The sequence below is a fragment of the Salvelinus sp. IW2-2015 genome, unplaced genomic scaffold, assembly GCF_002910315.2.
Source record: "Salvelinus sp. IW2-2015 unplaced genomic scaffold, ASM291031v2 Un_scaffold1046, whole genome shotgun sequence".
NCBI classification, from domain to species: domain Eukaryota; kingdom Metazoa; phylum Chordata; class Actinopteri; order Salmoniformes; family Salmonidae; genus Salvelinus; species Salvelinus sp. IW2-2015.
The window spans coordinates 71,448-85,846 of NW_019942701.1; the positions used below are offsets into that span (position 1 = coordinate 71,448).

Below are 14,399 nucleotides of genomic sequence, written 5' to 3' on the forward strand. Positions count from 1 at the left end.
GAGAGAGGGGAATTGGCCAGGCAGAGACAGCAAGGGCGGTTCGTTTCTCCAGTGCCTTTCCGTTCACTTTCACACTCCTGTGCCAGACTACACTCAATCATAGGACCTACTGAAGAGATGAGTCTTCAGTAAAGACTTAAAGGTTGAGACCGAGTATGCGTAAAGCTGTTGGTACTCGTTGATTTCCCACGGGATCTCCTTAGTATCCAGGTTGTGTCACGCCCTGACCTGAGAGATCCTTTTTATGTCTCTATTTTGGTTTGGTCAGGGCGTAAGTTGGGGTGGGTATTCTATGTTCTCTATTTGTAGTTCTATGTTTTGGCCAGGTAGGGTTCTCAATCAGGGACAGCTGTCTATCATTGTCTCTGATTGAGAACCATACTTAGGCTGCCCTTTTTCCCACCTGTTTTTGTGGGAAATTGACTTTTGTTTAGGGCACATTAGCCTTTGAGCTTCACGGTTTGGTTTTGTAGTGTTTATTGTTATGTTCGGCGTCATTTTGATTAAATAAAAGAAAATGTACGCTCACCACGCTGCACCTTGGTCCTCTCCTTTCAACAGCAGTGACAGGTTGGCTCTTTACTCCAACCAGTTGTTTTACGAAAAGATAACAATGAGTCTTTCCCACAACGACGACAGGTGTCTGTAGTACAGACAGCTAGCACTCGCGGAATCCACGCAAAAAAATGGAACACAAACTTGCAGTCCCAGCCGTAAAGTCTAACCGCACCATGGAATCCTTAGCAACAAAACTTTAGTTCTGATTAAAATCGATTAAATACATTTTAAAAATATAAACGACAAACCGAGTGTAGACAGTACAATGTTCTGTTGCTCGCTCTGATCATCAGCAAACTTAATGATGGTGTTGGAGTATAGGAGGGGACCTGAGCACCCCTGAGGGGCCCCCATGTTGAGGATCAGCGCGGCGGATGTGTTGTTACCTACCTTTACACCCTGGGGGTGGCCCATCAGGAAGTCTAGGATCCAGTTGCAGAGGGAGGTGTTTAGTCCCAGGGTCCTTAGCTTAGTGATGAGCTTTGAGGGCACTATGGGGTTGAATGCTGAGCTGTAGTCAATGAATGGCATTCTCACATACTGTAAGTGTTTATTTTGTCCAGGTGTGAAAGGGCAGTGTGGAGTGCAACAGAGATTGCGTCATCTGTGGATCTGTTGGGGCGGTATGACAATTGGAGTGGGTCTAGGGTTTCTGGGATGATGGTGCTGATGTGAGCCATGACCAGCCTTTCAAAACATTTCATGGCTACAGACATGAGTGCTACGGGTCGGTAGTCATTTAGGCAGGTTACCTTCGTGTTCTTGGGCACAGGGACTATGGTGGTCTGCTTGAATGTTGGTATTACAGACTCAGACAGGGAGAAGTTGCGGAATCAGAAGGATAGAGTTACGGTCAGATTTGCCAAATGGAGGGCGAGGGAGAGCTTTGTACACGTCTCTGTGTGTGGAGTAAAGGTGGTCTAGAATTTTTTTCCCTCTGGTTGCACATTTAACATGTTGATAGAAATTCGGGAAAACTGATTGAAGTTTCCCTGCATTAAAGTACCCGGCCACTAGGAGCGCCGCCTCTGGATGAGCGTTTTCCTGTTTGCTTATGGCGGAATACAGCTCATTGAGTGCGGTTTTAGTGCCAACCTCGCTCTGTGGTGATATGACAAAAGCAAAAAAGGATCTGCCCACTCCATCAAAAAGTGAGGACAACAACACAGGGCATCCATGGGACCTCTTGGAACCATGGACTACACCTGCAGAAACTGGACAACAGGGGGAAGAAGAGATACCCATCATAGACTTCTCACTGCTGACTCTGGACACACCACCTCCAGTGGAAGAAACAACCAGCTGGTATCATCAAGTAGAATCAGCCGACAGTAACATGGAAGCAGCAATGTGGGCGTCAGTATTGCATGACCTAGATTTGGAACAGGAAGCTTGAGTTATAGCTGAGTGCACTAACTGAAGTCTAAGATTGCGCAATAGTAGTCTAACGTTTAGACAGAGGCCCAGAACCTTGTGAACTTCCCCTGTAAAAAAAAAGGTATATAAAGAGAACAGAGATCATGAGAGAACCATGATCCTCACTGACATATGAGACAGACTTCATATGGAGAATCATCATAGGTAAATTTACTATTGCACTATACTCTTTTTGTTGGACTAGAACAATATTTGAGAACTGGATAATTTTGCCTAAGTACTTTATTGGATCACTATCTGAATCTACCTGGTTGAACTTTGTGAACCCGAACCTGAGTCTCCGAAACACAGGGGTCTAGACACCTCTTGATCGCAGACAAAGCGGCATTCACACAGTGACACATCAGGTCCAGAAGTGATTAGCAATACAAGGAAACAGCCAAATACCAGTTCCAATATATTGAGTCTATACACAGGGTTGGAAGTGAATAGTATTAAGATATTGGAATTCGGAATCTAGCATTATTGCTGTGAGAATACCAATTACAGGAAAGTGACCAAGGGGTTGAGCATTTAAGGTAATTGGACTATTTTGCTATTTAGTCAATATTGTTAGAAGTGTTAACGCATTTAAAGATTTGCAATATTATCTGGCATTAGTATAAAGTGTATTAAGGATTGATTGAGCACCATTGTTGTATTAATGAAAACTGTATAACCATTGAAGTGTGATAACGTGTATAAGACAAAAAACAGTGATTTAATAAAAGCTAGAAACTTTGACAAATAGGCCAGTTTAACGATCTGGAGAGAAACGCCTTTGACACTCTCACTGAACAGAAAGTGACACTGGTTATAGGTTAAGGCTATAGCACTAAAGAATACTTAATTGTGTGGACAATAAAAAGTATATCAGGGATTAGAATTTACATCCCACATATAACAATACTAGTTTCCAAGTGACTACTAGCTGACGAGCATAATAATCAACAGAGATTATTAGGTATTGATATATAAATAAATWAAAAGGACAGGTGGTTAAAGGAGATCTTAGTATAAATTTGAGTAGTTAGARGAAATATAATACTCTAAGAGCMCACAATAGAATYATAAAGGGAGTGACAAYGYGAACTAAGGAACAAAGCCAACTCACGCAAAGGGCCACTAAGAATAAACAGAAGGGTTGGTAGGGCCGCATGGCTAGGCCCTTGTTGCACCGAAGTAACTAAAATCCTAAAGTACTCTGCCTAGCCAGAGGACGGGATAGAGGCTTTTGCTGCAGGCGACGGGCAAAAGTCAGCACCGTGACAGTGGTATGTAGGCAGCTACGAAAAATACAGATGAAAACTCTCTTAGGTAGATAGTGTGGTCTACAGCTTTTCATTAGATAAATCTACCTCAGGCGAGCAAAACCTTGAGACTTCCTTAGATATCATGCACCAGTTGTTGTTTACATAAATGCATAGGTCCCCGCCCCGTGTCTTACCAGAGGATGCTTTTCTGTCTTGCCGATAGAGTGTATAACCCGCCAGCTGTATGTTATTCATGTCGTTGTTCAGCCACGACTCGTTGAAACATAAGATATTACAGTTTTTAATGTCCCTTTGGTAGGATATATGTGCTTTCAGTTTGTCCCATTTATTTTCCAGCGATTGAAAGTTACCTAGCAGAACAGAAGGCAAGGGCAGATTATCCACTCGTCGCCTGATCCTCGCAAGGCACTCTGATCTTTTGCCTCGAAATCTCAGTTTCCTTCTCCAGATCGGGTGTCTGCAGTATATCCCTTGCGTCCGACGCATTGAACAAGAACTCCTCATCCAATTTGAGGTGATTAATCCCAGAGGCAATCCGTAATTTCGATTAAGACATTAATGAGCAAACTAGGACGGACACAGTCAATATAACTATTTGTTCAGCCCTTTTGAAATGTACAGCGACAGAATTCAGAACATTGGCCGTTCTTACAGTGTTACTCCCTGTACACCAAGTCAGAATCGTGGGATAAATAAAGGGGGCATGCAAGCAGACAATGAAAACTCTTACAATATCGATGATAAAACTTCTCTAAAACAGGTTATAGGCTAAGTGCACCACCAAGTCAGAACAGTAGGTGAAATGAAGAGGTGAAAATATACCAAATTATTAGGGTGAGTCACATGGTCTACTAACAGATTACTACACTACATACACTTAGTATTACTTTCTTAGCTACAGTATACATATAACCCTGGAATATTCCATAATTCATGCAGCAGCATACAATACATTTTTGGACACATCTGTTGTGCTGGGCTCACTTGAACAGGAAGGTGGTATGGTGGTCCTTCGTGGGCAAATTTTGTCATCAAAGTTTGTCATTCTCTGGATTTATGGTGCTTTCAAGACAACTGTGAACTCAGGAAAAAAAGGTTGAATCATGATGACGTCAGTGATCTTCAGGTCGTAGCTCTGGAAAGAGGCCCGAGTTCCCGATTTACAATTCCGAGTTGAATCAGAGTTTTAAATGTTTTTTCCCAGTCGTAACTCGTTATTGCAGTAACGAGTTAACAGTTGTTTTGAGCGGTTGTATGCGGCACAAATCATGCTTCATTGACAATATGATAAATGTTTATCATTTTAAACTAGGAAAAGAGACCCTTAATCTTAGACCACACAGCCATTCCACTGAATCACAGGCTAATGATTGCTTTGCAATGCTTGCAGTTAGCCACTTATTCCTTTCAACCACTCATTGTTGAATTTGCGATTTCCAACGTGTTGTGTAATGAATATATTCAATGGCCGATGAGCCAGTTGATAGAATAATTTGTATGTTTAAGATAATGACTAAAGTATTCCACCCTGAAACCATATAATTGTATGAAATGTGTTAAGAGTCATAATTCAATCATGTGTGTGACTAGGCCATTGTGTTACTATTTCGCAATATGAGCTGGGTATAGTTGAGACATTCAAGGACAACTGAACTGTCGACTTGTGATAATGTGATAACAGTTGAAACTATAACCTAGCCATTTCTTAAAAACTGTTAGAAATGGCTAGGCTTGCAGAAGATGATGAAACATGTTTCAGAAGGTGATAAACAATGTATGTGAACTTTGGAAAAATCAGCCCACCTAAAGAAAGGTGGAGTTTCTACTGATGTGAGTTCATCTGTGTGTGTGTGTGTGTGTGTGTGTGTGTGTGTGTGTGTGTGTGTGTGTGTGTGTGTGTGTGTGTGTGTGTGTGTGTGTGTGTGTGTGTGTGTGTGTGTGTGTGTGGTGTGTGTGTGTGTGTGTGTGGGTGTGTGTGTGTGTGTGTGTGTGTGTGTTATAAAAAGATTGTGTTCTCATTTTGAAGTGAGAGCGCTCTCTGAATATAAAGGACTGATCTATTGCAGAATCTGAGACTTTATCTAATTCTTTATTAACCGGAGATTTACGACCTCTGGGAAATAGACAAAGCTTGGGTGATAGTTGAGTTCCACCATTGAGATAGCAAAATTCTTGTGACACAAGTAGATTGTCGACTTGATTCATGATGATGACTGCTAGCTAAGATTCAGTCCAATTAAAGCTGCTGTAGATATAACGTGATTTGACATCATTTTATCTGTGTGCAAAGTCCTTGAGTCTTCTTGGATGGGCACTTCTAATGTAAATCTATGGCAGCACCCATGGGGCTTGAATTTTATAGCTCTACCCTTAGACTTGGCGGTGACGTAGTGTCCCCATGAGTGAAAGAACACTGAGCCAATCACTGCGCAACGCTCTGTAGTTTCTGCTGGCTTGCACCACCATCACAGAATGCACTGAGCTAGGCTGAAACACCTGCATTTTGGAGCTCCATTACTCAAGAAAACAAAAAGAGGCCATGTTTGTATGCGGCTTTATTAACTCAATTACATATATATTTTTTACATTGTTTGCAAACTAATATGTGACACGTATTAATKCCAAAATAACGTGCAAGCCCATTGCTAAAAATGTGGGACTCTGCAGATTTTGCTGTGAGGAGGCAGAGTCATTACATCATTTATTTTGGAACTGTTGGTTCCGTTTTTCTGTGCTACGTTTTATTACTTAACAAATAAGGAACACTCAAAATGTGCACTTATAAATCATAACAATTTTAACCAAAATACAGCTGTAGACAGAAGACAAAGATCAAACATCACACATACAACGGATGTCTCTCCTGAGTTCTGCCCCATAGGAAAAGTCCAAGTTGCTTTTATCATGCTTGTAGTAAACCCCCTGTGATGTCACTGCATACGTCTTTACCTGCTACTCCTCAGACCAAGCCCATGCATACACAGCTATACAAACTTGCAAGCGATACGATAGTTCCAGTGTTTTCTAAGGCCTCAGCAGTAAATGTCCACTCCCCCAAGTTGATTTATAGAGGTATGTCTGACTAGCCTCTTATCGCTTCTACTCCCCTGCAGGGCTCTTTGTTTATCATTTGAAATGCTTTCTCACCATTTCTTTATAAGAGGCAGAGACTTAGAAAAGACTGGAACAATTCCAAAACCTTACAATGAATATATATATTGTTAATCTGTAGTCTAGGACCCTATAAATGGTCCCATAGCCCCTCCCCTTCTATTAATACACCATAAGCATAATCAATTATTATAATACATCAAACATTTGGTGCAGCCCCTATCATGACCCCAATTTGACCCCATCAAGATAAGTATCTTGTTTATCTTTAATTTACAATCTGTAGAAGCTATGAGAATAGAAAGGTTCAGTACTTTTGTGAAGCATCACAGCAGAGTTGAAAAATATATGGCAAATAGAAATCCAAAATGGATGGTGTTAAGAGATAGATTTCAGGGGTTGAATGGAGCTGAAGGGTGGGACTAATAACAAGATAACCAATGTAAAACATATGGGGTCTGTAAAATGTATATAGGTTCAGAACTTTTGTGAAATAGCACAGTTACAAATAGAAATCAAACTGGATGGACATCAGAAATAGAGGAAGGACTAAAAACAAACAAAATGTAACTATTGTAAAATAGATTGTCTGTAAAATGTGTATAAGATATATAAACTGAAGGTAGAAGCCTAAGTGTTATTGTTTATTAGTTTACTCCAATTGGGGGAAGGGTGGTAGGGTTTGCAGGGAATAATAAAGGTATATTCTAAAATAAAGTATATATATGTATATACTGTAGGTATGTGTGTGTATGTATGTATATGTATGGATATGTATATGGATATATATTTACCCCAAAAAGATATGGGGGATTGGAAATGATGCAGACAATTACAATGATGGAAGCAACAATCTTTCCGCAATATTAAGCTGATCCACTCCTAGGAAAACAATAGTTTTATTTATTTATAAATGTGGGGCTCAAAACATCTGCCCTGAATGACAGGTCACCACTGCATCTAGGCACCACTTACAGATCACTTCAGGTTTAGCTAGCATATGCAGCATTTATCGTGAAAGCTGTCTCAGCCAATGCAGGAACATTGGCTTTAAAATATGCTTAGCCGACAAAGGGTGATCTAATAAAATTGGATTGAATCCCAGCCTAGAATTATGTTAAAATTCATTATCATTGTTGGCTAGTCTTTTCCCCCACCACAGCATATAAACTCCCAGGCATGGAGGTCATGGGGAGGTCCACAGGCAAAGGCTGGCGGTTCACAGGCTGGGGTTGGGGTAGTCCCACCATACTGTAGATGGTGGGTGTTGTTGGACCTGGAGACGCCTGCTCTTCACCACCTACTTGACTGTTACCTGGAGTCTGGAGAATAAAAACATACATTTACATTTTCACTATGAATTTATGAATGGTGACCCAGGTATAAAACAAGGTCATTAATTACCTCAAATCAATAAATGTAATATTTCTCAGTGGCTGTTCAATGCGTTAAAATATAAGCAGTAAATTAACAGAAGTTTACCTTTAATTTAGAATGTATACATTTTCCACTAACATTTTTTGTTTTTAAATGACAGTAGCTGAGGTACAGTATCTTACCCTGACTGTAGCATACTCTGTGTTTATCATTTCCTTTTTGCCACCTATAAATTCAACAACATAAAAGTCCAATAAAGATTTAAAAGTAAGATGTTCAGAGACGCTCCATATATATATATATATATATATATATTATATACACAGTTGAAGTCAGAAGTTTAAATACACTTAGGTTGGAGTCATTAAAACTCGTTTTTCCACCACTCCACAAATGTCTTGTTTACAAACTATAGGTTTGGCAAGTTGGTTAGGACATCTACTTTGTGCATGACACAAGTAATTTTTCCAACAATTGTTTACAGACAGATTATTTCACTTATAATTCACTGTATCACAATTCCAGTGGGTCAGAAGTTTACATACACTAAGTTGACAGTGCCTTTAAACAACTTGGAAAATTCTTGGCTTTAGAAGCTTCTGATAGCCTAATTGACATAATTTTTGTCAATTGGAGGTATACCTGTGGATGTATTTCAAGGCCTATCTTCAAACTCAGTACCTCTTTGCTTGACATCATGGGAAAATCAAAAGAAATCATCCAAAACCTCAGAAAAACATTTGTAGACCTCCACAAGTCTGGTTCATCCTTGGGAGCAATTTCCAAATGACTGAAGGTACCACGTTCATCTGTACAAACAATAGTAAGCAAGTATAAACACCATGGGACCACGCAGCCGTCATACCGCTCAGGAAGGAGACACGTTCTGTCTCCTAGAGATGAACGAACTTTGGTGCGAAAAGTGCAAATCAATCCCAGAACAACTGCAAAGTTGAATACTGTAGATCGCTGGGAGGAAACAGATACAAAAGTATCTATTTCCACAGTAAAATGAGTCCTACCTTCAACAACCTAAAGGCCGCTCAGCAAGGAAGATGCCACTGCTCCAAAACCACCATAAAAAAGCCAGACTATGGTTTGCAACTGCACATGGGACAAAGATCGTACTTTTTGGAGAAATGTCCTCTGATCTGATGAAACAAAAATAGAACTGTTTGGCCATAATGACTATCGTTATGTTTGGAGGAAAAAGGGGGAGGTTAGCAGGGGAAGAACACCATCCCAACTGTGACACCGGGGTGGCAGCATCATGTTATGGGGGTGCTTGCTGCAGGAGGGACTGGTGCACTTCACAAAATATATGGCATCATGAGGAAAGAAAATGACGTGGATAATATGAAGCAACATCTCAAGACATCTGTCAGGAAGTTAAAGGTTGGTTGCAAATGAGTCTTCCAAATGGACAATACCCCAAGTATACTTCCAAAATTGTGGCAAAATGGCTAAAGGACAACAAAGTCAAGGTATTGGAGTGGCCATCACAAAGCTCGATCTCAATCCTTAAGAAAATGTGTGGGCAGAACTGAAAAAGCGTGTGCGAGCAATGGAGGCCTACAATCCTGACTCAGTTACACCAGCTCTGTCAGGAGGAATGGGCCAAAATGCACCCAACATATTGTGGGAAGCTTGTGGAAGGCTACCTGAAACGTTTGAACCAAGTTGAACAATTTAAAGGCAATGCTACCAAATACTTACTGAGTGTATGTAAACTTCTGAACCACTGGGAATGTGATGAAAGAAATAAAAGCTGAAATAAATAATTCTTCTCACTATTATTCTGGACATTACATTCTTAAAATAAAGTGGTGATCCTAACTGACCTAAGACAGATAATTTTTACAAGGATTAAATGTCAGGAATTGTGAAAAACTGAGTTTCGATGTATTTTGCWAACACGTATGTAAACTTCCGWCTTCAACTGTATATACAAAAAAAAAAWKATTTAATCACATCCTGTTATTACCAGTATTCACAATAGTTGAATGAATTTAATGAAGTTACTGTAGTAATAGTGATCCTGCAGCAGGAGCAATGAGCTTACTTTTATTTATCTTTCGCCAAAGAACAATCAATCCAATAACGCTGAATAATCCAACTATGATGAAGACGCCGACAGTTATCCAGACTTTGACATTGGAGTAGTCGTCAGCTTCCTCCCACGATAGGTATGGAAATACAGTAATCATCAACATTGCAAWGTCAGCAAAACATAAAACATGTAGTCTAGTTTAGTGTGCGTGCGTGTACAGGTGTCACAGAGTCCACTGTCTGGACTGGAGGCTCAACTCTCGCTGAAAACAAATAGAACCCCATTATTGTTAATATATTAACCTGAGTACAGGAGTTAGACTACTAATGCATCTGAAGCCAAACGCCTTTAACCTGTACACCATGTTTAAGCTCTATTGATTGATACTCTAATTGTGTCACTGTATAATAAAATAGAAAACTGTCAAACATACCTTGGACTTCTATGAAGTATGTAGCAACATTTATGTCTTTGTTACCAGCCACTACTGCGTCATAAAGTCCACTGTCTCCTTCCTGTAGGTTCTTCAGTAGCAGAGAGAAGTCTCCCTCACTAAATTCAGCCCTACCTTCGTACCCTTCAAAGGTAACTTTTGGGGGATACTTTACAATATTGTCTGATCTGTTAAACTTCCAATATAGCACATAATCTTTTTTCAGTTGAACATTTGTCTGGACATGCAGGTGAACATCCTGTCCCTTCAGCACAAACACAGAGGTCACAGCACTGGGCTCTGAAATAAAAACACAGAATACTTCATGTAAAAAAATATGAAAAAACCCATCATACAATGTGACAAATACAGCAGTAGGATATATGAATTAAGCAACTCAACCATCTAGAGGAATATGTGCAAATATATATATTTTTGCAAATAGCCAAACTGGCTGACACATTGTAATGATCCAATTTGCAGTATTTGTAGTTCGAGCTGGAATTTCTCTATACACCCTATTTGCTAAATGGCTTAAAGATGAACCCATTAATAAGATCAGCTGCCTTTAGATCATCAAGTAATACAGCAGTACTTTTACCATTAATAACTAGGATATGATACACACTATCAACTGTTCAGTTTCAGAAACCATTCAGTAAAAGCAACTTGATGAAKTATAACTYCAGGAAGTACAACCTAATCTGCCTAAAAGCATAGATAACTTGGGTGCTCAGAGAGTGGGCGTTTTTCAGCCCACAGATTTGTGGTTGGCTGACAGACATGTCTAAAAACAAGTTGAGCTATGCATTTCTGGTAGTGCGAAGTTCCATGCTACAAATGGCGTTGTGGCGTAGTTTCCTGTCACTGACTTTACTGTAATGACACTGAACTTTTTCTTACAATGGTACAGTATACTATCACAACAAAACATTGTTGTATTACTCATGAATTATTGTATTACAAAACATATGTTTAAAACTACAGTATTATTTTTTTTAAATGTGCCCTACAGTTAATTACATACTGTACTTTCAATTTAAAAGTCTATCAATTACTTGAATGTTGTAAAAATCAACATATCACAACACATCACATGACTTAAAACTTTAGTACTTCATTAGATCATGTGACTTCATCTGAGTTCCTGTGTCACCCACTGGCTAGACAACAATTACACTGGTTAGACAACCATTACACTGGTTAGACTGGTTAGACAACCATTACACTGGTTGGACTGGTTAGACAACCATTACACTGGTTAGACAACCATTACACTGGTTAGACAACCAGTACACCGGTTGGACTGGTTAGACAACCAGTACACCGGTTGGACTGGTTAGACAACCAGTACACCTGTTAGACTGGTTAGACAAACCAGTACACCGGGTAACAAACCAGTACACCGGTTAGACAACCAGTACACCGGTTGGACTGGTTAGACAACCAGTACACCGGTTGGACTGGTTAGACAACCAGTACACCGGTTGGACTGCTTAGACAACCAGTACACCGGTTAGACTGGTTAGACAACCATTAAACTGGTTGGACAACCAGTACACCAATACACTAATAAAATGGCCACCCAGACTATTTACATTTGTTTTTACACTGCTGCTACTCGCTGTTTATTATCTATGCATAGTCACTTTACAAATTACCTCGACTACCCTGTACTCCTGCACACTGACTCGGTACCGGTACCCCCTGTATATAGTCTCGTTATTGTTATGTACATTTCTTGTGTTACTTTTTGATTGATTGGATTTTTTGTTGTTAATTATTTAGTAAATATTTTATTAACTCTATTTATTGAACTGCATTGTTGGTTAAGGGCTTGTAAGTAAGCATTTCACAGTAAGGTCTACAGCTGTTGTATTTGGCACATGTGACATACAATTTGATTTGATTTGGACTGGTTATAAGCAGAGTAATCAGTACAAATTATACTGCCTGTTACTTACTGTAGCTACTAATCAGATTATAGACACACATGTCTAATCAATATAATAAATATCACTATATATATATATATGTCTTAGAAAATGCTTTTACCTGTTTGATGGAGAAGAGTTAGTAGAATAGCGATGGGGAAACACAAGGTCGCCATACTTTGATAAATGACTAAACCTAAACGAGGAAGTATTGTCACGTAGGCCTAGACTTCCTCTTCCTCTAGTAGGTTTTATACCCATAACCACAAATTTCACACAAAACATTGTTTACAATTCTAAAATGTTACATGGCATGTGAAACGACTTGATAACCTGTTTCCAATACATTTGAAATGTATTTAGGAACTGAATATGCACTCCAAAACACTCAGGTATTTCTGAAAGCAAAGACGGGGTAGAATGCATGTTTATCATGTTACAAATCAACTTGTGTTACTGTAAGATTTGTTACTGTGTAGTTATTGTCAAGAGGTGAGTGTAGCTGGTGCATCGAAGTCAGGCGCAGGAGAGCAGAGATGAGTGGACAAAGCACTTTACTAAGGCAATCATTTGCACAGAACGCAATAGCGTCACAAAACAAATGCCCAACTATCCAGTGAGGCAGCACAAAGTACAAAAAACACAAGTACAAAATACAGGCTACCATCAAGCACGGGTAATAAAATAAACCCGGCGCAAACCAGCCGGAAGCGTGCCAACCGCAACAATAAACAATTACACACACAGACATGGGGGGAACAGAGGGTTAAATACACGACATGTAATGAGGGAATGAATACCAGGTGTGTGAGAAAACAAGACAAAACAAATGGAAAATGAAAGGTGGATCAGCGATGGCTAGAAGACCGGTGACGTCGACCGCCGAACGCCGCCGAACAAGGAGAGGGACCGACTTCGGCGGAAGTCGTGACAGTACCCCCCCTTGACGCGCGGCTCCAGCAGYACGCCGACACCGGCCTCGGGGGCGACCCGGAGGGCGAGGTGCAGGGAAGTCGTGACAGTTATACTATTTCCAACACGTTTTTAGAGTGGGCATTTCTGGTAGGGCAGCCCCTACCAAATTACTGACACCCAAATAGGGGAGCCATGCCTTTCATTAACTAGCAGAAAACAAAAATAATTCAGTCGATGTTCATACTGGTCATAGATTATGGTGATATTGTCTATATGACTGCAGCTGCCACTGTATTGAAGTCATTGGACACAGTTTATCATAGCGCACTGCGCTTTATTACAGGCGACAGTGTCACATTGAATGAGATGAGAGATGAAGCATTTAATAAATAATAAATAAAAACATTATATAAATAACGGACATGAAACGAGACAAGAACAGCGTCAGCAACTAATACTTAACTTGTTATGGCTGCAGGGGGCGTATTGAATAACTGGAAAGAGGTGCCCATTTTCAAACGGCCTCTTACTCAATTTTTGCTCGTACAATATGCATATTATTATTACTATTGGATAGAAAACAGTCTATAGTTTCTAAAACCGTTTGAATTATTTCTCTAAGTGGAACAGAACTCTTTTTACAGACCATTTCCTATCCGGAAGTGAGATTTCCAAAAGCGATGTCTCTCTTCAAGACCTTGTCTATAAAAGGGCATGTCACTTAGGACTGTAGAAACACGTCATACGCCTTCCCCTGGGTGTCATGCGGAAGTGAGAGCAGAAATGACTTGATTATCTCGTCCTGGGATTGAACACAACCTCTTGGAGTAAGAGTTGCGCACTTTATTTTTCGAAGTAGGACCTGAACTCGGCTCCTGGAAAACGCTCGTTAAAGGTGAATATGATCTCTGGCTTCGATTTTATTTGATACATGTCACAATATCATCCTAAAGTATGTTTTTTCAATGTAGTTTAATTATATTATTGAAATTTATTCTGGACTTTGGAGGTGATGCGTCGCAAGAATTGGTTCAAAGAGGAGAGGTTAGCACGACACGGCCAGTGTGCTTGCTAATTCGAGAGGGAAATCGTTCGTTCTGGATCGAAATAAAGACGGTTCTGAACAAAGGACCCCTTGGAGAACATTCTGATGGAAGATCAACAAAGATAAGGACCCAATTTGGGATGCTTTTTCATATATCTGTCGAACTGTGCTATCGCTACCGTTTGACTAGAATCAATGCTGCTGTGTGCTAGCTATTGTAGTAAGCTAATATAACGATATATTGTGTTTTCGCTGTAAAACACTTCAAAAATTGGAAATATTGGCT

At 39.9% G+C, this 14,399-nt stretch overlaps 1 long non-coding RNA gene across 1 annotated transcript; it reads right to left on the reverse strand.

Moving 5' to 3' along the window:
* Nucleotides 1-5,786: 5,786 nt before the first annotated feature.
* Nucleotides 5,787-12,358, reverse strand: LOC139024120 (uncharacterized). Its single transcript, XR_011475364.1, has 5 exons — nt 12,275-12,358; nt 10,220-10,519; nt 9,799-10,048; nt 7,919-7,962; nt 5,787-7,681 (listed from the first exon to the last, which is right to left on the reverse strand). It is a non-coding gene; the product is annotated as an uncharacterized lncRNA (long non-coding RNA).
* Between the last annotated feature and the right edge of the window lie 2,041 nt (nt 12,359-14,399).